Source organism: Dendrobates tinctorius, unplaced genomic scaffold (assembly GCF_039654945.1).
Source record: "Dendrobates tinctorius isolate UK_male_01 unplaced genomic scaffold, ASM3965494v1 ptg000011l, whole genome shotgun sequence".
In the NCBI taxonomy this organism is placed as follows: domain Eukaryota; kingdom Metazoa; phylum Chordata; class Amphibia; order Anura; family Dendrobatidae; genus Dendrobates; species Dendrobates tinctorius.
The window spans coordinates 9,472,999-9,499,510 of NW_027361679.1; the positions used below are offsets into that span (position 1 = coordinate 9,472,999).

The window sequence follows — 26,512 nt, forward strand, 5'->3', positions numbered from 1 at the left end:
GGAGTTTAGAAGGCGTAATAAGCTGTTTTTTCTGTGGAGACGCCTCTCATACTATTTCTGTCTGCCCTAAACGAGAGAAACGTTTTGCACACACATTTGCTGTGGGCAGTGTATAAACTAAGTTCCTTTTGGCAATTACTTTGATCTGCTCCTTATCCACATTTTCCACTAAGGCTTTTGTGGATTCAGGAGCAGCGTTGAATCTGATGGATTTGGACTTTGCTAAACATTGTGGTTTTTCTATGACGCCTCTGCGGATGCCTATTCCTTTGAGGGGTATTGATGCTACTCCTTTGGCGGAGAATAAACCTCAGTTTTTGACCCAGGTGATAATGCGAGTTGCCCCAGATCACCAAGAAAATTTTAAATTTTTGGTGCTGCATAATTTGCATGATACTATTGTTCTGTGTTTTCCCTGGTTGCAAACTCATAATCCAGTTTTGGATTGGAACTCTGGGACTGTGGTGAGTTGGGGTTGTCAGTGTGTTCTTAGGGACGCTCCTGTTTTCTCCACCTCTCCTCAGTCTCATGATATTCCTGATTATCTGGCCGATTTTTCTGATGTATTTAGTGAGAGTAAGTCTGCGTCTTTGCCTCCTCATAGGAGTTATGACTGTGCATTTGAGTTGATGCCTGGGTGTAAATTTCCCAAAGGTCGGCTTTACAACTTATCAGTACCCGAACATGATGCTATGCGATCCTATATTAAGGAGTCGTTGGAGAAGGGTCATATTAGACCATCCTTGTCACCTTTAGGTGCTGTTTTTTTTGTGGCCAAGAAAGATGGTTCATTAAGACCGTGTATTGATTATCGTTCCCTTAACAAGATGACGGTTAAATATCAGTACCCGTTACCTCTGATGTCTGATTTATTCTCCAGAGTTAAGAGTGCCTGCTGGTTTACTAAGCTTGACCTCAGGGGTCATATAATCTTATTTGCATCAAGCACGGGGATGAATGGAAGACGGCGTTTAATACTCCGGAGGGACATTTTGAGTACCTGGTGATGCCTTTTGGGCTCACTAATGCCCCTTCTGACCTCCAGTCCTTTATGAATGATATTTTCCGTGACTTTGTGGATAAGTTTTTGATCATCTATCTGGATGATATTTTGATCTTTTCTAGTGATTGGGATTCTCATGTGGAACACGTCCGGACTGTGTTCCGGATTTGAGGGAGAATTCCCTGTTTGTTAAGGGATCGAAATGCCTCTTTGGTGTACAGAGGATTTCATTTTTGGGATTTATCTTGTCTCCGTCGACTATTGAAATGGACCCGGCCAAGGTACAGGCTATTTATGATTGGGTTCAGCCTACTTCTTTGAAGGCCCTCCAGAAGTTTTTGGGTTTTGCTAATTTCTATCGTAAATGTATAGGTAATTTTTCTGGTATTGTCAAACCACTGACTGATCTGACCAAGAAGGGCGCTGATTTGCTGAATAGGTCTCCTGAGGCTGTCTCAGCATTTCAGGAGCTTAAGCGGAGATTTACTTCAGCTCCAGTTTTACAGCAACCTGATGTCTCACTTCCATTTCAGGTGGAGGTAGATGCTTCTGAGATTGGTGCAGGAGCTGTTTTGTCCCAAAAAGACCCTGTGACTTCTAAGATGAATCCCTGTGCCTTCTTTTCTCGAAAGTTCTCCCCATCTGAATGCAACTATGACGTGGGGAATCGGAAATTGTTGGCCATGAAATGGGTATTTGAGGAGTGGAGACATAATTGGTTGGAGGGAGCTAGACATCAAGTTGTGGTCCTCACCGATCACAAGAATTTGATTTACCTGGAGTCAGCCAAACGCTTGAATCCTAGACAGGCTAGATGGGCCTTGTTTTTCCCGCGTTTTAATTTTGTGGTCTCTTTTCATCCGGGCACTAAGAATGTTAAGGCAGATGCCCTTTCTAGGAGATTCTCTTAATGTGACCGAGCCGACTACCATCCTAGGCGAGGGGGTAGTTCTTTCTGCCATTTCGCCCAATTTGAGACGCGCCCTGGAGGAATTTCAGGAGGATAAACCTGAGCGTTGCCCTATGGGAAAATTGTATGATCCTGACCAGTGGAGAAAGAGAGTGATGTCTGAAATTCATTGCTCCGCATTGGCTGGTCATCCAGGTATTTTTGGTACCAGAGATTTGGTGAGTCAGTCTTTTTGGTGGCCCGCCTTATCTCGTGATGTCAGGAATTTTGTACAGTCCTGTGGGACTTGTTCTCAGTCTAAACCCTGTTCTCGTTCTAGTGGGTTGCTGATGCCCCTGCCAGTGCCCAAGAGGCCATGGACCCATATCTCAATGGATTTTATTTCTGATCTTCCTGTCTCTCAGAGAATGACTGTTATCTGGGTGATTTTTGATAGATTTTCGAAGATGGTCCATCTTGTACCACCCCCAAAGTTGCCATCTTCCGCTGAGTTGGTACCCTTGTTTTTACAACAGGTGGTTCGGTTACATGGGATTCCTGAGAACATTGTGTCCGACAGAGGAGTCCAGTTTGTTTCCAGATTCTGGAAAGCCTTTTGTTCCAATCTGGGAATTCAGTTATCCTTCTCCGCGTTTCATCCCCAGACCAATAGACAGACTGAGAGAACAAACCAGACCTTGGAGTCTTATTTAAGATGTTTTATATCTGCTGATCAGGATGATTGGGTCTCATTTTTGCCCTTGGCCGAATTCACGCTGAACAATAGAGCTAGTTCTGCCACTTTGATGTCACCCTTTTTCTGTAATTTTGGGTTTCATCCTCGATTCTCTTCAGGGCAAGTGGAATCTTCGTCCTGCCCAGGTGTGGACACTGTGGTTGAGAGAATGCAGCAGATATGGGACCAAGTGGTGGATAAGTTGTCACTCTCTCAGGAAAAGGCCCAGCGATTTTCCAACCGGCATAGGACCATTGGTCCCCGGTTTAAAGTGGGTGATATGGTTTGGTTGTCGTCTAAGAATATTCCTATGAAGGTTGCATCTCCAAAATTTAAGCCAAGATTTATTGGACCTTATAAGATTTTGGAAATTCTTAATCCTGTTTCTTTTCGATTGGCTCTTCCAGTTTTGTTCAAGATCCGTAACATATTTCACAAATCTCTGTTGAAGAGGTTTGTTGAGCCAGTGGTTCCTATGGCAGTACCTCCTGACCCTGTGTTGGTTGAAGGCAATGTGGAATATGAGGTAGAGAAAATATTGGATTCTCGTTTGGTTAGACGGAGACTCCAGTGTTTGGTCAAATGGAATGGTTATGGCCAGGAGGATAATTCTTGGGTCTCTGCCTCTGATATTCATGCCAATAGATTGGTTCGTGCTTTTCACCGGGCCCATCCTGATCGGCCTGGTGGCGTGGATGAGGGTTCGGTGACCCCTCCTCAAGGAGGGGGTAGTGTTGTGAACTCATTTTCTGGTCTACCAGTTGTGAGTTCTCCTTCCAGGCTCCCTCTGGTGGTAACAGGAGGTAGTGAGGCTGATTTAATCAGTGGAGATCTGCCACCTGATAAGGAGGATGACGATTGGACCTCAGGAATCTCAGACTGGATTTAAGACAGCTGACGCCCTATTCTGGTGCTGGTGATTCCTTCTGGCTTGTCAGGTCTTGGTTCTCAGCTCTGTTCCAGTCAGGTCAAGCTAAGTTTTTCTGCTAATGTTCACACTTGATTTTGTTGGTCTATTCAGTTTTTTGTGTGGTCAGCCAGCCCCGGTTGGGGCTGTGCTGAATTTCCACTCTTATTTATCTGTATTTGCCGATTTGCTTTTTTGTCCCTTATTAGATTGGCCTCTTTTTGCTCTGTCTCAAAATATTTCAAAGTGCTGATATAGTGGGAGAAGTCTAGTGACTTCAGGGTTATTTTTGTTATCAGAAGTGTTGGACATTATTTTTGTAGGGTTTTTGGCAGATTGCAGACAGTGACTTTCCTTTCCTATCCTTTCTAGTTAGTTTGGGCCCCATCGTTTGCTCAGCCTATTTTCCTGCCTGTGTTTGTGTTTTCATCTTGTTTCACCGTCAATACATGTGTGGGGGCTGTCTTTCCTTTTGGGTCTGCTCTGGGACAGTTATTTTTCCCCTTTTCTTGCTTTAGGCTTATTTAGTCCTCCGACTGTGACGAAGCGTCTAGGTTCATCGTAGGAATGCTCCACGGCTGCTGCTAGTTGTGTGGTTAGGATCAGGGATCTGCAATCTGCATAGTTACCAACCTCTCTGGTTTTCTGTGACTTGGCTTGTTTTGTTTTTTTCCTCCTCGGTGACCCATTCATAAAACACGTGACCCTGTAATCTCCACCTTCAGTAGTAATCCGGGGGACATGGATAGACTAAGGCACCTCTAGTTCAAGGGATTGGATAGGTACCCACAGTCCCTAGTCACTACGTGACACATGGACTTAGTATGAACTGTGATTACAGTATAGACTGGCCATGGGTCTACCAACCTGAACTCAACAACTTTATATAAACCTATGAGGCTGTCAAGTTCTGGTCAAGAGACCCATTGCCAGTTAATGCACCCTGGTTTGTACATTTACTGTGTTGAATGGATGTCTTAATTATGCTTTATTTATAGCATAGGAAGCATTAAGGTCAATAAGATCCATTCACTGGATGGAAACTCCTTAAGGAGAAACTGTAAGCATGATTTTGTAATGTAAAGTAAAGATATGGCTGTCATGGCGCTGTTATACAGAATAAATTGATAATACCTTTGGTAAAAGACATCTCCTTTATGGTTCTTTAATCACTATTTGAAGTTTTCTGCTTATTTGATTTCTTGCTCTTGACACTATATATTTAATTTTTTTTTACAATGGGAGCTGATTTGATGCACATCACTGTATGCATATACAGTGGCATAGGTGGTTCCCTCCAAATAGGCTTTGAATCAGTGGCATAACAGGAGTCTTATGGGCCCTGGTGCAAAATCTGGACCTGGTCTCCCCCTTTCATGTTAGTCAAATGTATGTGTCCTTGTAGCATTCTAAATTCTATTGTCATGATCCCGGTCTGGTCATTTCAGGGGTTAACTTTTCTCAGCCTCAGTATGGTCTCAGGTTTGCTATTTAGCTTAGCTGCATCCTGTAGGCAGTGTCAGCTATACTTCTTCCTTCGGCGTGTGTATCTGACTCTGGTTTACCCTGATTAGTCCTGCTGTGATCCCTGACTTACCCCGTGTCTGTTTATCCCCTCTGTCCGTCCTTACTCAGTGTTTCCCTGTAAGTTTGTTGACTCCCTGGTTCTGACTTGGCTTGCATTCGGACCTGCTTCTGTGTTTTGTCTTATCCGCTTCCTACCATAGATGATCTCCTGGCTTGTTTGTGTCTGACCACATGTACTGCTGTGACCTCTGGTACTTCTGCTCCTGACTGTTTCTGACTCAGTCTGTCTGACCACTCTTTTGCCACCTGGTGGCGCTTGTGCTACTGTTCAGTGTTGCCACGCTGTGTGTGCACCCTCTCTTCCCTCACTAGCACCCTCTGGTGGAGGTTGCGCTATACTGCACTGCAGTAGCATGGCACCTATAAGGACATACATGTTGCCTCCCATTCCCCGTTATGTAGTAATATCCCCTACACTGGGCCCCTTTCAGGGAAGTATGTCCCCTATCCTGGACCCTTTTCAGGTATATGTGTCCCTCATCCTGGTATATAGGTCTCCATTCTGGTATATATGTCTCTCATCCTGGGCTCATCCAGGTATATATGTCACCCATTATGGTATATGTGCCCCCATATATGTCCCATATCCTGGTATATACTGTATGTCACTTATTCTTGGCCCATCCTGGTATATATGTCACCCTTCCGGGTATATATGCCCCCATTCTGATATATTTGTCCACATCCTAATTTACATGTCCCTAATTCTCTGCCCATCTTGGTATATATGTTCACCATCCGGGTATACATGTCCCCCATTCTGATATATATGTTCCCCATCCTGGTATTTACAGCTCGGGCAAAAATGTTGTTTGTCTGATTTTTCTCTTTATAGGTATATTTTTGAGTAAAATGTAAATTGTTCTTTTAGTCTATTAACTTCTGACAACATGTCTCCGAATTTCCAAGCAATGCATTTTGTATTTTTTTTCTGTCAAAGAAAAATGGTCAAAATTAAAAAAACAAAACAAAACAGTGCTTTTAGACCTCAAATAATGCAAAGAAAACAAGTTCATAATCGTTTAGAAACAGCAATACTAATGTTTTAACTCAGGAAGAGTTCATAAATCAATATGCATCTTGGCATGCTTTCCACCAGTCTTTCACACTGCTTCTGGCGCAAAAATTTAAGCAGTTTTTCTTTGTTTGATGGCTTGTGACTATCCATCATCCTCTTGATTACATTCCAGAGGTTTTCAATGGGATTCAGGCCTGGAGATTGGGCTGCCCATGACAGGGTTTTGATGTGGTGGTCTTTTAATTTTTGCCAGAGCTGTATGTTTCCCATCCTGGTATATATGTTCCCTAATTTTGTCGATGTTCTTCAACACATAAAAAAGCTAAATGATTCTACTCACCTTTCTCCATCCCACAAAGCGCGACATCCTCTGCTGTAGCCGGCAGCTGACTTCAGCGTGCAAGCGACGGAAAGTGCATGTCATCACTGCCATGCATCACTTGTGTTGCTGCATGCCGGAGGGTCCCATCCACCTCCAGGCCCAGAGTGTGCGACCGCGCTCATTACGCACCTGCTCTGAATACGATGTGAACGTGTTACAAGTGGCAAGGGTCCCTGTGATAAGTGACCATCATACACCTGATAAGCTTCATTTAGAAGGAAGAGCCCAGATTCTTTAATTTGCACAATCTTCAAATCCCCAATAAAATACTTGATAAAAATAAAAAATAAATGATGCATATGTACCACTAAATATAAAGCAGATGGTCAATTTGACGACTTTTTAAAATACAAATCAATTTTATTAAGTAACGCTCTATTGAAATATCTAGCTGCTAGGTACAGAGGCAGATTTGATAAATGAAAGAAGATAAATTATAGTAGCAATATCCATGTGTCTAGATACAGTGATGTGGTGATAAAAACAAAATCAAGTCAATCTGTGTGACAGCTTGAGCGATTTGACAAAATGTAATATCTTTGGATGGTTGTCAGCAATGATTTTCTTGGGAATGAATAAAGCAGTCATTTGTGAATTTTCAGATAGAGGATCTGCAGGTACAGAGAATTAATCAGACTACAACAGTGTCTTTTGTGTTGTTGAGGTGGAGAAGATTTATGGCTATTTTTGGTCTTGGCAGATGAGAGGTATCATTCCGATTGGTCTGTCGACAGGTGGAACTTATTTGCTGCACTGCTGTCATTTACACTGCAGAGCTTCTGATGAAGATTCATTTTACTTCTGAGCATGACAGAGGTGTTTGCTGCAGTGCTCTTGCTTTCCAGTGGTCAATTCTCAAGATTAAATCCTCTCGATGTACACAGACTTTATTCCAGGAACTTTTCTGGGATTGCTTCTTTTATTGTCTTTTATTACTTTGGTGGCTCACATAGAGTAAGCAAATTTTGTGAGTTTAGATTTTTTTTTAATTACTTCTGTGATTAAATCTATCTTCTTGGAGAATCTCATCAAAAGTCTAATATTGCTCTACATGGCCAACTCCCAATGAACTCTCTTTTTATTTCTTTTTCTTGCTTATTGTTATTCTGGCCCCACAAGATGTTAAAGTGTCACTATTATTTATTTAGTGCAAAGAATTTACTTACTATTATATTGGGCTAACACTTTATAGCAACCAGAGATCGTGGGGCAGATTTCTGAAAAATTTAGGCTCAGACATCTTAGATTATCAGATTTAAAATATGCGAAATTTGTTCAGAGTGGCTCATGCTCTTTGATAAGTTTTGTGCGTTTTTAGACTTTGACACCGTTTTTTAGCATATCTTGTCCCGAAAATTTTGAGCTAAAATTTTGCCACAAATTTGTACACATTGTCATATTTCAGGACATGCCCTCTTTTCCACAAATTCATGCCCCTTTTTCATTAAGCGACACCTCCTTGTCAAGAAAAATGTATAGCAAATGTGATGCAAGCATGTTAAAAAGTTGTAAGATATAAGTCTGAGTTTTGGCATATTTAGCGCAGTAAAGCTCTTTGAATATGACAAGTGAAAAATTTGTAAGAGCCTGTAGGATTTTGCAATCTATGAATAATAGCAAATACTATAGGTCAGGGAATGGAATAGGCATCTCTAAACATTTTACGCATTGATGGTCTTTCACGATTTATAAGTCAAATGCTTCTTGTAAATATAACAGATTGTGTTGAGCTATTTTGAATATGTGCAAGGAAATGGTCAATTAGAGATCCTATGATATGACTGTAGGGGCGCAGTCAGATGGTCGTATAAAGGGGGACAAGATCAGAATACAGTGCACTGACTGGCCGGTGGCTTTCCGGACCCAAGTGGGACAGCAGCTTAGAAATACATGAAGTTGTCATGCTCGGGTCGGGAGACCCGCCGGCAAGTCTGCGCACTAGTTCCTATTTATACTGCCATCTGACTGCGCCCTAATCGTCGTAGCTAGTGATAAGGTTCTTACACTGTTTCCAAGTTCTTGTAATAATATGGCATCCAGGGGTATTGGTAACCTGTGAATATACCTGAAGCACTATCAAAGGGAGAGAACTCAGAATTCAGTATTGCTATTATTGCAGATCCTGTGGGCTGGGACAAAATCTGTGGTTTGTGCTTCCATCACTTAGGGCCTAACAGGGCTGCAAAAAATACTTTTTATTTTATTAGTGTGAAATAATACCAGCACCTACTAAAAGACGAAGATTCACTTGCAAGAAACCCAGGAGCCACATATGGCTCATGAGCTCTTAGCAGGGGAACACTATTCTAAGATAGGATTGCATGTGCCATTGTATAGGGTCATGGCATAACAGGATGTAATATAGATGTTCCAGATGGATATTTTCATCCATTGTAATGGAAAAATCATGGTTTGCCAACTTATCTGCTTTGTAATAGTCAATCTACTTGTAATTTGTTACATAGATGTTAACAGGTGTCTATTTAGCATTAAGAACAAAAAAAAGTGTTTTTGAGTCTTGTTTTTTTTTTTAAATGAAAAAGAAGAATATGAGCCAAAACTGCTACATGATTTCCAGAATTTGAGGTTCACATGCCAAGAATTATAATTGCTCCTCATTTGTTTCCACTTAAGAGAAAAATTCTAAATCAAAAGGCTTTGAGTAGTTAGTGTTGCACACTATGATAAAGCCTGCAAGTATATGCTTTTATCTTTGTGAAAGAACCATAAAGTGCCAGCCTAATGGACATGTCGTGATGTATTCAATGGCATTATTAATTACGAGCTTCAATTTCCAGACTACACGTTTAGAGAGAAAGGAAAGATAATTTGAAAATACTTAAGCTCGCCAGTCTACTTTTCTAAATTATGTCATCATGTACTTGGGTTATTCTTAATGAATTCCCTTGAGTAGGGTGTCACGGTTTCCTACGGCAATCAAAAGTAACAACATTTGCATGCATTCCACATATTGAAAATGAAAACTACTGTGCTACATTTTCCCATATTCTATACTGCATTCCATATATTTTGTCCATTCACAGCTGAATTTTTCAAACACATGATACCCTCCTCGAAAAAGTCTAGTAATTCTGATAGCAGTGCTTCACAGTTAGGCCTGTTTCACATTTCCGTTTTTTGACGGCAGTCCAAATCTGCCAGAATGTGACAAAACGGATCCGTTTCCGTTGTTGCACAAACGGATGCCAACGGATCCGTTTTTCTTGACGGATCTGCTTTTTCAGGTAGTGCTGGAAATTTAAAGGAACATGAGTCTGGGAGGAGAAAGAGAGAGATTGAGATTTTTCTGCCACCAGAACGGAATTTGGGGCTAAATTTCTGGCAAGGAAATCATTTGGGGCATGTTCAGCGTAAAAAAAGCGGATCCGTTCACGGATTCCGTAATTAAAGGTTGGCAACGGATCCGCCGCCATAGGCGACCATTATAACGAATGGCGGATAGCGGTGGATCCGTTGATATCAGCTATTTTGACGCAGACAAAAAACGTTTCATTGTCCATCCACTCAAGTCAGCGGACGCCAAAATTTTGGCGGATCCGTCAAAAAATGGATCCAACGGATGACCACCCGTCAAAATCCGCCACTAATGCAAGTAAATGGGAAAAAAAACGGATCCGCCAAAGAAAATGGCGGATCCGTTTTTTTTTGCAAAACGGCGGATTTTGACTGATGGCAACAAACGGAAATGTGAAACAGGCCTTAATAAGAAGGTGTGTATAATGACTAGTGATGGACGAACTCATATAGTAAAGTTTGGGGTCTGTACCAAACACCTACTGTTCGGGCACGGAACCGGAACATGGACTTCTCCAGGAAGTCCGTATTACTGTTCGGATTCGGCACCCTGAACATCGGGTGTTTCCCACACTGTAATTTGCATGACAGAGCGAGAAACACCTGTGGCTCTTATCAACTGTAAGATTATTACGGCCGGTCAGAGCACCAGCAGCTATGACTGGCAGTAAAAAGTTTACCTCTGGTCACAGAAACATTGGCTGATGTGAGTACTTCCATAAGCCTAAGGGGGTGACTATAAAAAGGTCTTGGCACAAGTGGAAGCCAAGTGGATAGTCACTTTAGATACCGTGACTCCTATGGGCCTTAATGAGTCTTTTACATTCTCCTCCTTCTTATGATCTCTGGGTTTTTGGTCCTTGTCATTCATCTGAGGTTTTTTGTCTATGAGCTGGTTTCCCTTTTGATCCCTTATTCACCTACCTTCCGGGTATTATAATTTTGTTTTTATTCAGGTTGTTTTTATTGTGTTTTTAATTATCCTTTTTTTTCTATTTTTTCATATAGCGGGTCTATACGGCATGTCCTACCATCCTCCTGTTGCTGACTATTGTCTGGGCTATTGGCTTACTACTACCCCTCTACCATTTTTTATAATATATTTATTAATTACTGATTTGTATAATGTTGGTGTAAATCCTCATGATGTACTATATTGTGGTGCTTATTAATGATTATAACATGTGTACAATTGATTTCTATTGTCACCTATTTATTGGTATTGTATTTCTATGGTACATACTCTAGTGGTTGGTTGGGTGAATGTATTTGTATTTGGTATTATTTTCCCGGACTTCCCACATTTCGTTGGTGATATAATCATGTGTGCACGTGCGTGCTGGGCACCCTGGTCTCTTTTGGTCCCTTTCCGCAGTTGCACGGTGAGATCTGATGCCCACTTAGCATCTGCTGGGACATGCGGTGTGCGGCGCCCCAAGCATCGCTATTAGTCCATCACATACCATGTGACTGTGTCACATGCTGTTAAAAGGTCCTTTCAATTCACCATTGTACTACTCCCGTTGAGAAAGCAGTGATATTACACTCAAAACGCACATTGGGGCTTCATTATACCTGGCCCAGGGTGAACCTCACTGTCCCTCTTTTTTGGTAAGTCCCCTGTATTTGATCCTTTTGTTATCTTATCTCTGATGGACCTTCTTTTGGTCCGAATGTCACCATTACCTTGGATCTTTGTGGGGACTTTTTCCATATGCATGGATTGCTGTCTGCACTAGCATTATCATGTAACTAATCTTGTTGTGCTTTCCATGTTTGAGGGTACGGCGGTTTTTCCCTGTGGTCTCTCTGGGTCAACCTGCTATATTTTGCTCATCTATTGAAACTTTATATGATACAGTCATATGTAAAAGTTTGGGCACCCCTATTAATGTTAACCTTTTTTCTTTATAACAATTTTGGTTTTTGCAACAGGTATTTCAGTTTCATATATCTAATAACTGATGGACTCAGTTATATTTCTGGATTCAAATGAGGTTTATTGTACTAACAGAAAATGTGCAATCTGCATTTAAACAAAATTTGACCGGTGCAAAAGTATGGGCACCCTTATCATTTTCTTGATTTGAACACTCCTAACTACTTTTTACTGACTTCCTGAAGCACTAAATTGGTTTTGTAACCTCATTGAGCTTTGAACTTCATAGCCAGGTGTATCATCATCTTGCTGCAGATGGTGTCACTGTGCATCGGTCAACAATACAGCGCACTTTGCACAAGGAGAAGCTGTATGGGAGAGTGATGCGAAAGAAGCCGTTTCTGCAAGCACGCCACAAACAGAGTCGCCTGAGGTATGCAAAAGCACATTTGGACAAGCCAGTTACATTTTGGAAGAAGGTCCTGTGAACTGATGAAACAAAGATTGAGTTGTTTGGTCATACAAAAAGGCATTATGCATGCGCTGTATTGTTGACCGATGCACAGTGACACCATCTGCAGCAAGATGATGCTGCAGGTCTTTGGAGGTGGTCTGTGGATTGTCCTTGACTGTTCTCACCATTCTTCTTCTCTGCCTTTCTGATATTTTTCTTGGCCTGCCACTTCTGGGCTTAACAAGAACTGTACCTGTGTTCTTCCATTTCCTTACTATGTTCCTCACAGTGGAAACTGACTGGTTAAATCTCTGAGACAACTTTTTGTATCCTTCCCCTGAAAAGCTATGTTGAATAATCTTTGTTTTCAGATCATTTGAGAGTTGTTTTGAGGATCCCATGATGCCACTCTTCATAGGAGAATCAAATAGGAGAACTACTTGCAAGTGGCCACTTTAAATACCTTTTCTCATGATTTGATACACCTGGCTATGAAGTTCAAAGCTCAATGAGGTTACAAAAACCAATTTAGTGCTTCAGGAAGTCAGTAAAAAGTAGTTAGGAGTGTTCAAATCAAGAAAATGATAAGGGTGCCCATACTTTTGCACCGGTCAAATTTTGTTTAAATGCAGATTGCACATTTTCTGTTAGTACAATAAACCTCATTTGAATCCAGAAATATAACTGAGTCCATCAGTTATTAGATATATGAAACTGAAATACCTGTTGCAAAAACCAAAATTGTTATAAAGAAAAAAGGTTAACATTAATAGGGGTGCCCAAACTTTTACATATGACTGTATATTGTTATATGAATTTTCTAATAAAGTGATGCTTTTTACCTTATTCACCTAGTTGCTCTCCTTCCTCCTTTCACACATGCATTTATGGAGCAGGTGTTCTCTTTCCCTGACATGGGATTATCTTTATCCCATTAATTGGCATTGTGTATGCCTCTGGGGATTTTTGCATTTTCCATAAGCCTACGCCTGCTGTCATAAATAAAAACGAGAGCAGTTGCCACTGATGGAAGTATTCATCCACTGGCGCCTATGCAATAAATAAATTAATTAAAAAATTATGTGGGGTCTGTTCTATTTTCAATAACCAACATGGCAAAACTGACATATGCTGGTTGCAACCCTCAGCTGTCAGCTTTAGCATGGCAGGTTATCAACAATAGAGGGGTCTCTACACCTTTTTTGAATTATGTAAATAAATAATTTGATAACCAGTTAAGCTAAAGCAGACAGCAGGGGGCTGGTATTCACAGGCTGGTAAGGGGTCAGTCCCTTGCCTAAAAATAGCAGCCCGAAGATGCCCCTGAAAAGGCGCATCTATTAGCTGGTACTTTGCCTGGTAAGTTCTCATGGAGCAGTGCCGTAAGTGAGTTAACAGGAGTTCTAGGCACTGACAGGATGCTCCTGTCAGTGTGTGTCAGCTTGCAGGGAGAGCAGTCAGTAATGTGACCGCTCACCAAATCATCCAAATCGTCATGGGACAGTGTGGATTAGTTCCACATTGGACAGGTGAGGGATATGGTTGTTTTTATATTTCTTTTTTACAGGGGACAATGTATTGTATTGTTGTTATTTTCTGTTTTTTACAGGGGACAATGGCTTCAATGGTCTGGGTGTAAGGAGAGTATAACTTTATTTTAAAATACATTTGAAAAACAGGGGGTGGATTTCTCCTACAAATCAATTATTTTATTCTGGATGTTTTTTTATTTACAATATGACTATGGGGTTAGTAAGGGATATGCGTCTTATAGATGCTTCTCCAATACAAACCTGTGGGCTTGATGTCACCTGACAATACAAAAGTCACATCAACCCCACAAATATTAAGTTCACTTGCCACTGCCACAGGGCAAGTGGGAAGAGATTTTTCTGGGGTGACTGCTATTTTAAGGCTTGGGGGCAATATCCATGGCCGCTTACCAGACAGAGAATCCCAGCCCACGACCGCCTGCTTTAGCTTGGCTGGTTATTAAAAATGTTGGAGGAACCCATGCCATTGTTTTAAATTATTTTTTTAAATAATTTATAAAAACAGCGTGGGGACCACTCTATTCTTGAGAACCAGCCATGATAAAGCTGACAGCCCAAGTCATTTAAAAAAATATATATTTATTTATAGCGCAAGCAACAGGTGATGAATACCATCAGCAGCTCCTGCTCTTGATATTATTAGCGACAACAAGCGTAGGCTGATGGCAGTAGTACTCACTTGAGCTGAGGCCACTGTCACCGGAGCTAAACTTTTTACTGCTGGTCACAGCTGCTGGCTCATGCTTTCATCTGACAGCATGAGAACCGTAGCTCTCTGACCTCTGGTCATAATCTTACTGCCAATCAAAGGTAGGGTTTGTCACACTGTCAAGCAGATGAGAGTGTGGCAAACACAGATGTTCAGGTCACCCATTCATCTCAATGGGGTCGGGTTCGGATTCTGTTCTCGAACCCAAAATGATTGGCCGAATCTGCTGCAACTGAACAGCCAGGGGTTCTCCCCTCACTGATTATGTCATGACCATATTTGCAGATTTGTCTAAGTTTATTCATGGTAATATTTATTCATGGTACTATTTGTTTTCTATATCTTTGAGAACTAGTCATATAATATGTATAGTTCAGGTAGTGTTCCCCTTCCTTCTAAAAATTCAGGGTCAACCCCTGGGAATTACAGGGCTATATGTTCACTGAAGGGGGTCACCATCTCCAGGACTTTCCATTGTTATTTGTTATCTTGGCTTCAGTGCCTGATTGCGCTCCATTCCCCTATGACATCCACTATTTGCTTTGCTTCATATACGTGTTCTCTATTTGCTTGGCGATCTCTTATGACATCACCGCCTTGGGCCTTTTAAAGTCGACTTAGAAAATTATTACCAAATACCCTGATAAGTCACAATATTTTTGCACAACTTGGAAGTTGAGCATGATTATTACGTCTTTTTGTGTTTTCATTCGAGCTATGCCAATATTGGTGGAGCATAGGCGGGATGGGTCATGGTCAGAGGCGTAGCTAGGGTTTCAGCTTGGGGGGGTGAAAAATCTGAATGGGCCACTAACCAGGTAATCCTGACTACAGCTATGTGGTGTACCCTAATTGTGAATATAGGGGAACATCAGCAGATGATCGAGCTGTGATTGAAAATCTATATACAAAAACGAACACTAATATTACTATATGGAGACCATATAGTGGTAGATACCAGTCCTGCAGACCATATAAGAGATCACAATATAGTTATAAATAGTGACTGACGTTCTTTCTGATGGAATCGTTCACTTTTCTCATCTTTTCCATCTTGCCCGGACCGACATGACAACTTCTCCAGCCAGGACTCGTCTGCAGAAATTACAACAAAGACACATTTGACTTCTCACATTTCCTGCACCGTCCATATCTATTCCCAACCTGCACAAACTCCTCATTCTTCTGATACCCTAATACTGAGCCGCTGCTGCCATATGTGTCCTACAGTACCTGCTGTGTGGTACAATAATGGTACCACCCCACATAGTAATGCCATCACTGTGCCCCTTACATAGCAATAATGACTCCTTTGTGCTCTCTAGATAATAAAATTCACCCCTAGAAAACATTAATGCCCTGTGCTAGTGCCCTCCACATTTTGTCCCTAGAAAGTAATAATGCCACATATGGAATTTTTATGGTCACAGTACTCTGAGTGCCCCTATAACAATAATGTTTAAGTGCCCAGTTAACAATTAATAATGTCCCCTAAGTAACCCCCATGTACAGCTCTACTATACACAGTATGGTGGGCCCACAGCTTCCCTATACACAGTATAATGCCCCAACAGCTCCCCTATACACACTGTGATGATCCCACTGCTCCCCTATACACAGTATGATGAGCCCACAGCTCCCCTATTCACAGTATGAGCCCACAGATCCCCTATACACAGTATAAGCCCACAGCTCCCCTATACACAGTATGAGCCCACAGCTCCCCTATACACAGTCTTACGCTGACAGAGTTCCACTCTAGAAAGTATAATGCTCCCTTATATACAGTAAAAAGGGCCAACAGGTCCCCTAACCACGGTATAATCCCTTCATAGTTCCCCTATACACAGTATGGTGGACCCACAGCTGCCATATATACAGTATGAAGTCCTCCACTATTCCCCTGTACACAGTATAATGAGCTAACCGCTCCCTTATACACAGTATAATGCCCCCACAGCTCCCCTATACACAGTGTGGTATGCTCACAACTCCCTTATACACAGTATGATGGGCCTACAGCTCCTGTACATATAGTATGATGTCCATTAGAGTTCCCCTATACATAGAATGATGTCCCCACTGGTCCCCCAAAACACAGTATAATAGTTAATAGTGTTCTAACACAATGTGTTGCCTGCACTGAGAGTAACACTGCCAGGAGGAAATTAACTTTATTTTTCACTGCATCCTTGGGTGTGGCACCAGCACGGTTTCAGTCACTGCTTTGTGTATAGAGAGCGGCAGCTTTAACTGCACCTCTTACCCCGACTGACAGCCGGCTCAGCAGCCTCTACCACCCCTCTACCACCCAGTAGCTGCGCACTGGTGCCCCTATAAATAATAATGCTTCTTAAGTACCCACTTGACATTTAATAATGTCCCGTGAGTCCCCTCATGTGTAATGGCCCCAGCATCGCTGATGTCAGCAGGCGGTCAAGTGACGTTTCTTTCGGCTTCTCTCAATTCTCTTCTATTGAAAGAAACCAAAGATTTCTAGTCGACACAAGCACATAGCAAATGTGGGGTCCATGACTGCCTGATAACACCAGTGAAATTGGAGTCTCATGCAGCAGGCGCTCCCTGTCTTGATTTGGCAGTCTACTTATTATTAAATTATTAAAGCACCACTACAGCAGGGTTTTTCTTTCATTGCTGGAGTGGTGCTTTAAGCACAAGTCCCCTGCCCTGGTCATATACTCATCCACCACCGTATTCACCGCTTTTTGGCACCACTCCAGTCCCGCGGCTCCATCTTGTGAGCGCAGCTTCTGATTGGCCAGAAGTTGGAAGCTACATCACAAGCGCTCAATGTAAGTCTATGAGGGCTAGGAAGAGGTGAGAAAGAGGCCAGAACGAGGCTCGCATAGTCTCAAATTTATTAGTGACCTCCGTACCGCTCCATAAAACACTGGGTCAGCGGACAGGTCACAAACTGCAGGAGACGGACCCAAGCGGTGCAGTGGCGAAAGCAGATGAAAACGCAGGAAGGTGAGTATCAGACAATCAGTCTTGGATTTAAAGTGCCACTCCAGTGGTGAAATTAAAAAAATGCTGAAGTGGTGCTTTAAATGTGATACAGCTCATGGCTTATCCAGCTGGTAAGTATAAAAAATCTCCTACCTCCCCATCCCAGAGAACAACCATTACAGTACATGTGATGGAGTGCATATAATCTCATAACAAAATCGTATAATAATCAGCCCTCCAGTGTCGTTGCCTCTCACCCACCTCAGGCCTCACAGTGCCCTGTCGACACTCCCCACAATACCCCCATCCTCTTACATTCACCCCCCCCAGTGCCCTGTCCCCCTCCCCACCTCAGCCCCCACAATACCCCCATCATCTCACATTCACTCTTCAGTGCCCTGTCGACCCTCCCCACCTCAGCCCCCATAATACCCCCCATCCTCTCACGTTGTATCTATCCATAAAATGTAACAGTAAAACACAAGTTCTCAGAGTTCTATCAGCATAAAAATGAAAACTATACTGGTCTCAATAAATAGTAGCACAACTATTTATTTTTAACAAATTTCTTAATTTTTTTTAAGCTTAAAAAATAAATGAAAGATTGGTATTGCCATAATTGTGCTAATTTGGAAAATTGATAGGTCATGATAGGATTGGTGGAATGCTCCAAATAAGAAATTATAATAAGGTGCGTTCGGAACCCGGGGTCCATCATGCGGAGATAGAGAAACTGCAGCTAGCACAATGGCAGAGCAAGACTGCAAGAAAACATTTAGGGTGTGTGTACATGTGGTGCCCCTGAGGCTCAGTCGCCACAGAGGTACTGCACCTTCTCCTAAGGTGTAGTGCCCCACCAACTAGGTAAGTTGGGAACTCCTTTCCTCACTCCAACACTCGCACCCCACACAACAGGGTAGTTCAGCACAACCACATTGAGGTCTCTCTCTCCTCCTAGACATTGTGAATGCCTTGGTGGTTTCCTGCTTGGAACACTGGATGTGCTGGGAGGTGGGTGGAGTTGAGATCCATATAAAAGATGGGGAAGGTTTAGAATTAGAGGTGAGATCAGTCTGAGAGTGGAGTCGAGAGGTGAGTCTGACGGGAGGTCAGGCGGGAGAAGGACAGTCAGTCAGGAGAGTCTGAGGACAGGTCCGAGGAGAAGGAGTGCTGCAGCTGCCTCAGTGATCTGAGCCAGCTGGCACGGGAAAGGGACAGAAGGAGAAAGACGTAGAACTGCAACCTAAGCTTCCATAAGAGAGAGAAAGAACAGTGCGGAACAAAGGAGTAGGAGAACAGAGAGGAGACATGGGTTGGAAGAGGAACCCTGCCTATAGGTTCTCAGCACAAGGCCGGGGCCCGGTCCCCGAGGTTGTATGGACACTTATGGTTCTGCAGCAGACACCGGTTGAGTAATTGGCTGTAAATGCACTACTCCCATCTAAGACTTGGGGCACAACAGCAACTGAATAGAGAGCCAGGAATCTGGAGAAGGGAGTCCCGGAGAGAGGCTACAGCTGTCTGCCATACGAGTAGAGTTGTTAGGAACATCTGACAGGAGGAACTTCAGAGTACCACGGTACTGGAGCTCTTCACACCTTAAGGCGCAATAGAGGAGTCGTTCAGGAAAGGTACATGTTGGCGGAGTGTTGGAGAGGAGAATCCTGACTTGCCCGGGAAGTTGATTGAGTCTCTGCCCCAGAGGACAAGGCATGGAAGCGGGCACCAGTGTGTACCACGAACTGTGAGTAAAGCGTTGGAACTGCAAGCTCTGGTGTCTTCCATTCATTTGTGCGCTAACACCGTCAGCACCACTACATCTAGGTACCAGCATTCCTCACACTGCCTGCGCCTGTTCTCATCTATTGCAATTACACTGCCCTGGGGTTACAGCTTCACCTGTGGGGAGCTACACCATCTATGCTGCAGCACACCATCAGCCCCAGAGGATCTGTACGCAACGTTGGCTTAACATCTTGCTTGCCAAACACCACAGGTGGCGTCATGAACTATCACATAAACTATATCACAAACCACCATTGATTTGGGCGCCCAGGGCCACGGACCGGGTCACCGCTGCTGTGACACATTCCCCTGACACCGGTCCGGTACCGAGTACCCCACAGCCCTGGGAGGGCGACCCATACACGTTGCGGTTTTTGCTGCGGATCTGCAGCAGTTTTCATGCGGCCTACAGTACCATGTAAACCTATGGAAAACCAAATCCGCTGTGCACATGCTGCAGAAATTTCCACGCAGATTTGCTGCTGTTTATTTTCCGCAGCATGTTACTTCTTTTTTGCTGAACAGCAGCTGCAGTTTTCGTTCCGGGAAGAACGAACATACAAAAATTTTCTCTCTCTCACTCTCTCTCTCGAAAGAGAATAGATAGAAAGAATAGATAGAATAGATAGAAAGATAGAAAGAAAGGATATAGATAGATGGATAGATAGAAATAAATGATGGATAGAAAGAAAGGATAGATAGAAAGAATAGATAGATAGATAGATATAAAGAAAGAATACATAGAAAGAAAGAGAACAGATAGAAAGGATAGAAAGAAAGAAACAAAGAATACATAGATAGAAAGATAGAAAGAAAGGATAGATAGATAGATAAAAACAATAGAATAGATACATTACCTGCAGTAACTTCTTCCCTTGGACTTTCCCATGCTTCAGAGTTCACTCCAGGTCAGGCTGTGAGGGGGCGGAGCTTCAGAAACGTCAGTGCTAGTCACTGAACCTCGGCTCCCAGCAGCTCATTCCTCGGTGCTTTACAGTCGGGGTGGTCGCATTAGCATCACTCCCAGTTGTAAAGTATTTACCCTCCAGATATGGATTACGCCACCGTGGGACTTGACTGTTCGCCAGACAGGTATGGGTATATTGTTGTTTTTTTTTATTTTTTATTGCTTTCAGGAGATCTAGGGCTTTAATTGGATTAGGAGAACAGTAAAGATGGAAAACCTGTGTGTTTATTTATTTCATTAAAAGACTTTATTCTTATTGTGTGTGTGTTTATTGAATGACTCTAGGATTAGTAATGGATAGATGTTACAAGAGCAAGGTGACATTAACCCCTTATTACCCCACTTGCTACCACTACAGGGCAAGTGGGAAGAGCCAGGCAAAACGCCAAAATTGGTGCATCTACAGTTGTGGCCAAAAGTATTGACACCCCTGCAATTTTGTCAGATAATACTCAGTTTCTTCCTGAAAATGATTGCAATCACAAATTCTTTGGTATTATTATCATTTAATTTGTCTTAAATGAAAAAACACAAAAGAGAATGAAGCAAAAAGCAAAACATTGATCATTTCACACAAAACTCCAAAAATGGACCAGACAAAACTATTGGCACCCTCAGCCTAACACTTGGTTGCACAACCTTTAGCCAAAATAACTGCGACCAACCTCTTCCGGTAACCATCAATGAGTTTCTTACAATGCTCTGCTGGAATTTTAGACCATTCTTCTTTGGCAAACTGCTCCAGGTCCCTGATATTAGAAGGGTGCCTTCTCCAAACTGCCATTTTTAGATCTCTCCACAGGTGTTCTATGGGATTCAGGTCTGGACTCATTGCTGGCCACCTTAGAAGTCTCTAGTGCTTTCTCTCAAACCATTTTCTAGTGCTTTTTGAAGTGTGTTTTGGGTCATTGTCCTGCTGGAAGACCCATGACCTCTGAGGAATTATGCTGCAAAATTTGTTGGTAGTCTTCTGACTTCATAATGCCATGCACATGGTCAAGCAGTCCAGTGCCAAAGGCAGCAAAGGAACCCCAAAACATCAGGGATCCTCCACCATGTTTGTCTGTAGGGACCGTGTTTTTTTCTTTGAATGCCTCTTTTTTCTCCTGTAAACTCTATGTTGATGCCTTTGCCCAAAACGCTCTACTTTTGTCTCATCTGACCAGAGAACATTCTTCCAAAACGTTTTAGGCTTTTTCAGGTAAGGTCTGGCAAACTCCAGCCTGGCTTTTTTTTTGTCTCGGGGTAAGAAGTGGGGTCTTCCTGGGTCTCCTACCATACAGTCCCTTTTCATTCAGACGCCGACGGATAGTACGGGTTGACACTGTTGTACCCTCGGACTGCAGGGCAGCTTGAACTTGTTTGGATGTTAGTCGAGGTTCTTTATCCAACATCCGCACAATCTTGTGTTGAAATCTCGTCAATTTTTCTTTTCCGTCCACATTTAGGGAGGTTAGCCACAGTGCCATGGGCTTTAAACTTCTTGATGACACTGCACACGGTAGACACAGGAACTTTCAGGTCTTTGGAGATGGACTTGTAGCCTTGAGATTGCTCATGCTTCCTCACAATTTCGTTTCTCAAGTCCTCAGACAGTTCTTTGGTCTTCTTTCTTTTCTCCATGCTCAATGTGGTACACAGAAGGACACAGGACAGAGGTTGAGTCAACTTTAATCCATGTCAACTGGCTGCAAGTGTGATTTAGTTATTGCCAACACCTGTTAGGTGCCACAGGTAAGTTACAGGTGTTGTTAATTACACAAATTAGAGAAGCATCACATGATTTTTCGAACAGTGCCAATACTTTTGTCCACCCTCTTTTTTATGTTTGGTGTGGAATTATATCCAATTTGGCTTTAGGACAAATCTTTTTGTGTTTTTTCATTTAAGACAAATTAAATGAAGATAATAATACCCAAGAATTTGTGTTTGCAATAATTTTCAGGAAGAAACTGAGTATTATCTGACAAAATTGCAGGTGTGTCAATACTTTTGGCCACAACTGTAATAGATGTGCCTTTTCTGGGCATCTGTGGGCTGCTATTTTTAGGCTGGGGGGCCAAGATCAAAGGCCCCTTACCAGCCTGAGAATAACAGCCCTCAGCTGTGAGCTTTAGTCTGGCTGGTTGTCAAAAATGGGGGGGACCCCAAGCCTTTTTTAAAATTATTTATTTAAATGATTTAAAAAAAAAGCACGGGAACCCCTCTATTGTTGATAACTAGCCTTGCTGAAGCTGACAGCTGAGGGTTGCAGCCCCCAGCTGTGAGTTTTGTCTGGCTGGTTATCAAAAATAGGGGGAGACCCACGCCGTTTTTTAAAATTATTTATTTATATGCAGAGCAGGAGCGGCAGATGAATACTCCCATCCGCCACTACTGCTTTCTTTGCAATTTGTAGTAGTAGGTGTCAGATGATGGGATCAGTTGTCCCATCAGCTGACACCAGTGACAAAAGGTAAACTGAGCATGCTCAGCTAAAAAAACGGTATCCGTTGCTGGATTCCGTCATGTGATGGATGACGATGGATCCGTTGCCCATAGGCGTCCATTATAGCAGATGACGGACGGTGACGGATCCATCACCGTCTGATTTTTCAACAGTGACAAAACATGTTAGGTTGACCGTCGTCTCCGTCTGACGGACAAAGAATTGATTTCTATGCACGTCCCTGATTGGTTACAGTACTATATACAACCTGTGGACAAATGTGGCATTGTTTTGGGGGAAAAAATCAGCCAATTTATGTTAATCCTTTAGAACATCTAAGTTTTACAAGTTTCTACGAGCAGATCTTTTATATTATGAAATTGTGATAAATCATTGTGTTCATTTATGAAAAATGCAATTACTTTATGCAACCCACAGGCACACATAATGCTTTATACTTCATTTGGATCTCACTAGATGAAAAATTGTGAGACTATGGCTTATGGCAACTTAATGCTTTGTACAGTGGTATAGTCCAAACCTCTCCTAATCACTTGTGAGAGATATTCTTCCTTTCTTCCTTTCTAATTCTGTTAACCTCCTGGCTCTTACTGAAACCTAGATCCAGCAGTCAGACACTACTGCAGCTGCTGCTCTTTCATATGGGGGACTACACTTCTCTCATACCCCAAGATCAGACAAAAGAGCAGGTGGAGGCGTTGGTCTGCTTCTATCACCAAAATGTACCTTTCAGGTTATCCCTCAAGTATCCTCACTAGTCTTCCCTACTTTTGAGGTCCATGCTGTCAGACTTTACACCCCCTTCTCCATGCGAGTGGCGGTAGTGTATCGTCCTCCTGGCTCCTCCCATCAGTTCCTGGATCATTTTGCCACTTGGCTTCCACATTTTCTCTCCTGTGACATCCCTACCCTCATCATGGGCGTTTTCAACATCCCCATTGCTCTTCCCCTCTCCCCATCTGCTACTCACCTTTTATCTCTAACCTCCTCATTTGGCCTTTCGCAGCTTACTAATTCTCCAACGCATGAAGACGGAATCTCCCTCGACTTGGTCTTCTCTCGGCTTTGTGCAGTGGATGATTTCACAAACTCCCATCTCCCGCTCTCTGATCACAACCTTCTTTCATTTTCTATCAAGAACTGCCAGGCCGCTCAGGTCACCCCCACTGTCCATACTTATAGAAACATACAGGCAATTAACACCCAGAAACTTACGATGAACTTGCAGTCTTCATTGGCCCCTATCTCCTCCCTCTCATGTCCAGATTCTGCACTGAAGTATTACAATGAAACACTTCAAACTGCCCTGGATGATTTTGCACCTCCTATACATAGAACAACATGGCACACCCTGCAAGCACGTTTCCTGCAGCGGTGCTCCAGGTGTGCTGAACGTCTATGGAGAAAATCCAATCTATACGAAGATTTCATCCATTATAAGTTCATGCTTAGAACATGCAACACTGCCCTTTACCTCTCCAAACAAACCTATTTCAACACCCTCATCACCTCACTGTCCAATAACCCAAAACGTCTCTTTGACACTTTTCATTCCCTGCTCAACCCAAGAGTGCAGGCCCCAACCGCAGAGCTTCGAGCTGGCCAATTACTTCAAAGAAAAAATTGACCAGATTCGACAGGAAATTATCTCCCAATCACCTCATACCATGCACTGTCCTCCCTCCCCCACTGCATCTAGCTCACTCTCTGATTTTGAACCAGTCACAGAAGAAGAAGTAAGCAGGCTCCTTGCATCTTCTCGCCCAACCACTTTCACCAGTGACCCATTTCCGTCACATCTGCTCCAGTCACTTTCCCCTACTGTCACCCCTCACCTAACTAAAATATTTAACCTCTCTCTCTCTTCTGGTATCTTTCCCTCCTTATTTAAGCATGCCATCATACATCCACTACTTAAAAAACCATCCCTCGACCAAAACTATGCCGCTAACTATAGACCTGTCTCTAATCTTCCCGTCATCTCTAAACTCCTGGAATGCCTGGTCCACTCCCATCTTATCCGCCATCTCTCTGATAACTCTCTTCTCGACCCTCTCCAATCCGGTTTCCGCTCTTTACACTCTACTGAAACTGCCCTCACTAAAGTCTCTACTGATTTACTAACAGCTAAATCAAATGGTCATTACTCCATGTTAATTCTCTTGGTTCTCTCTGCAGCATTCGCCACGGTGGATCATCAGCTCCTCCTCACTATGCTCCGTTTCATTGGCCTCAAGGACACCGTTCTCTCCTGGTTCTCCTATCTCTCTTACCGCTCCTTTACTGTATCTTTTGCTGGTTCCTCCTCCTCTCACCTTCCCCTTACTGTTGGGGTTCCTCAAGGATCGGTTCTAGGCCCCCTCTTCTTCTCCTTATACACTGCCCCTATTGGTCAAACAATCAGTAGATTTGGTTTCCAGTACCATCTCTATGCTGATGACACCCAATTATACGCTTCTTCTCCTGACATCACGCCAGCCTTTCTAGAAAACACCGGCGATTGTCTAAACGCTGTGTCTAACATCATGTCCTCACTATATCTGAAACTGAACCTGTCAAAGACTGAATTCCTTGTGTTTCCTCCCTCTACTAATGCACCTATACCCGACACTGCCATTTCCGTGTGTGGTTCCACTATTACTCCCCAGCAACATGCCCGCTGTCTTGGGGTCATACTTGACTCCTAGCTTTCATTCACCCCCCACATCCAATCACTGGCTCACTCTTGTTATCTGCATCTCAAAAACATTTCTAGAATTCGACTTTTTCTTACCTTTGACTCTGCAAAAATTCTTACTGTTTCTCTTATTTATTCTCGTCTGGACTATTGTAACTCTCTTCTAATCGGTCTCCCTCTTACCAAACTTTCCCCCCTCCAATCTGTCTTGAATGCTGCAGCCAGGATCATATTCCTCGCCAATCGTTACACCAATGCCTCTACCTTGTGCCAGTCCTTACACTGGCTACCCATCCACTCCAGAATCCAGTACAAACTTATTGCCCTCACCCACAAAGCACTCCATGGCTCAGCACCACCCTACATCTCCCTTGTTTCAGTCTACCACCCTACCCGTGCCCTCCGTGCTGCTGATGACCTGAGGTTAGCATCCTCGATAATCATAACCTCTCACTCCCGTCTTCAAGACTATACACGTGCTGTGCCAATTCTTTGGAATGCACTTCCCAGGTCCATACGAGTAGTCCCCAATCCCTACAATTTTAAGCGTGCCCTGAAAACTCATTTATTCAGACTTGCCTACCGCCTCATCACATTAACCTAACTATCCCTGTGTGGCACAGTCAAAAGTTTTACCATAACCAGGTTCCCCGTATCATGTTCCCACAAGCTTTATGCATCTATTAGCCCTCTGTGTCCGTACTGTTACACACTTAACATTATGGCTGGTCCAAACAATCAGGGCAATTGTTACCACCCACCTTTCGTGCCTCCCCTTTTTCCCTCATAGATTGTAAGCTTGCGAGCAGGGCTCTCATTCCTCTTGGTATCTGTTATGATCTATGTGATTATTTTTATGCTGTAATGTCTATCGTCTGTACAAGTCCCCTCTGAAATGTAAAGTGCGGCGGAATATGTCGGCGCTATAGAAATAAAATTTATTATTATTATATATGGTATTTAATAAAATTTATTTTAGATAGTAAACAGCCACCTGCTTTACAACTGAGAAAGACAATGTAATATTAGACCAGATTCACTTTCCTAGTAGCCACTGGGATTTTTAGGTCATTTTTATTGTAGTTTAGCAGAGAGAAAAATTGCCCAAGCAAGAAATGTAATTCCAAGACAGATGACATTTATATGGCTGAATTTAATGTTAGCTGCTCAAGGATTCCTGTAAGATTCCTCCACCGATTGTATGGGGATAGATCTCTCAATAATGACCTTTT

At 42.8% G+C, this 26,512-nt stretch overlaps 1 protein-coding gene across 1 annotated transcript in view; it reads left to right on the forward strand.

The window, feature by feature from the left end:
- The window catches only part of STPG2 (sperm tail PG-rich repeat containing 2), an 867,800-nt gene that overhangs the window by 289,729 nt on the left and 551,559 nt on the right, over positions 1 to 26,512 (forward strand). The window lies entirely within an intron of this gene.